Here is a 2,500-nt window from a genome sequence, read left to right as displayed (position 1 = left end):
GTGTGTGTGTGTGTGTGTGTGTGTGTATATATATATATATATATATATATATATATATATATATATATATATATATATATATATATATATATATGTATGTATACATATATATGCATATATATACATGCTCGTATGTGTTTATAGAATTTCTATGCAATGTTTCCCCATATTTCAATACCATATCCTGCACTGCAATTCCAGCACCAAAAGCAATAATAAGCCCCTCCACCACCTTCTTCCAGTTGCCTTCGCATTAAAGCATTCGCATGCACACACATCAAGCCTATTAACAATGGATTCATCTTCTCCCTTGTTCATGAATACAAAACCACTGACCCGAATGCAATATACGTTTCCCGATGAAATAATATATAGCTTTAATACGTTCCTCCGCGTTCCTACTGCATTTTAATTTCTCTGGCCTGCAAGCAATCATCCTGCAGCCGCAGATATTCCGCGTGTGCGTGTGTGTGTGTGTGCGTATGTGAGTGTGTGTGTGTGTATGTGAGTGTGTATGTGTCGATACATACAAATATATATATAAATAAAAATATATGTGTTTTTGTGTGTTTTGTGAAAAATTGTGGTTTGTTATTTATTTGTTAAGCAGTAGTTAGAAATGGATATATGGCGTTGTGGTTAAGAGTATGATGATCCGTGTTCAGCTCTTTAATCCTTTTTAGATTGTCTCTATGAATATATAAAAAGGTCGATAGATACATAAATAGATATATGGATAGATTGATACATAGGTAATTAGATAGATAGATAAATCGATAGACAAACAGATAGATAGATAAATCGATAGACAAACAAATAGACAGATAAATCGATAGACAAACAGATAGATAGACAGATGACTGAATTACATATGAATAGATGAACAGATAGCCATATAGACAGACAGATAAGCAGATAAACAGATATACTGGCTTCTGACACATGGGATGCCTAGGACATGTGTTTAACTGCTACGTTTAAAAGTGAAGCTGACATATCGTTTTCAACAAGGAAAGTATAACTAGGTATACTTCTGACGGATGTTAATGATAAGGAACCCTTCGTTATCGAAAATAAAAGAGGGGAATTTTGGCTTTACTTCTGATAATCATAACAATAGCGAGTAAATTATACAACTAGTCATGTATCTAGCTACATCTAGCATCTCAAAGCACACTCCCATTGGCTAAACATGGTGACGTCATTAGTTCCGCCCCCTTTCTTGACCCCAACAATTTGTATGATATTCTTATAATAAGTGCTTTTCAGTATATTTCTTTGAAAATGGTTCTGCAACAACAAACGAAAAAATAATGAAAAAGAAACACAGAAAAAAGTTAAAACTAATATCTAATATTTGCTGACGGGGCGAGGCTTGGCTTAGAAGTTGCCAACCAGTATTTTTATCAAGTTGAAGTGATTATACTTATACTTTCCTTGGCTCTTAAGAATTTTCTTTTCCTTTTTTTACATTAATTGCTACAAAATTGTTTGTTTTTCGATCAGCCCGATTGACACCAATGGCGTCTCATCAAAAAAGAATATACATATTTTTCAGGAATATGTTTCCAATCAGCTAAGTGTATCTTCTAATATATCTAGAATACATGTGTTGTACTTAACATTCCATTCCATAATGGTATAATAATTGGCTTGTGATATAAAGAACAGAAAAGTCCTCCCCTCTATTAATGCTGCATAAAGCATATGCTCGCATTTCATATTCTGGTATGATTGTCCAGTAATCATTTTTAACATTCACAGTAATTTAAATTTTGGTTTTGCATGGAAGGTACATTGCTTCATTATAAGCTTCATTGAATGTAGCATGTTCACATTTACGTTAATATTCACGGATAGTATAACGGCATGTGAATGTATGTGTTTTGGCAGGTTAATGGGTATAACAAAACGCATTTAATAATGCTAATTACCGTTGCTTAAATGGCTGTGAAACACGTTGAAAACAAATGAAAATTATGAACGTTGGAGTGGTTTTAAGTGCTCATTTGAAAGGGTTTCCAGTTAGACAAAAATATAAACGTTAAGTGTTCCATCAAATAGGTTTTCAAGCGATCGACAAGAAAAAAAATGAAAATATAAGATCACCTGAAGCGAAACTTGAGGAAACATTGACGGAAACATTTAATACCCGAAAAGATTCTATGCTAACGTGAACCGTAATTTCAGTAGACATACAGATATTTCCAATGAGAACTTATTATCTTTTTCCACTTTGTTATCCATTAATATATTCTTTAGAAATAGTGAAGATCCAAAACTGCAATTTAGAGATGCGTGTTATAGTGACACTACCTCCTTGGAGCAGAACATATTACATTCTTAAGATTCAGTGAACTAAAACGAACTTAATTGTGTTCAAGATTTATTCGTAGAACTTTTGAAATATTAGCGCCTGTCAGCAATAAATTCGTAAAGTACTAAATATTATTTCAAGATGCAATTTGTATCATCATGTGTGTGGGTGTGTGGTTGTATC

Source organism: Penaeus vannamei, chromosome 1 (genome assembly GCF_042767895.1).
Source record: "Penaeus vannamei isolate JL-2024 chromosome 1, ASM4276789v1, whole genome shotgun sequence".
In the NCBI taxonomy this organism is placed as follows: domain Eukaryota; kingdom Metazoa; phylum Arthropoda; class Malacostraca; order Decapoda; family Penaeidae; genus Penaeus; species Penaeus vannamei.
This window is presented reverse-complemented; position numbering follows the sequence as displayed.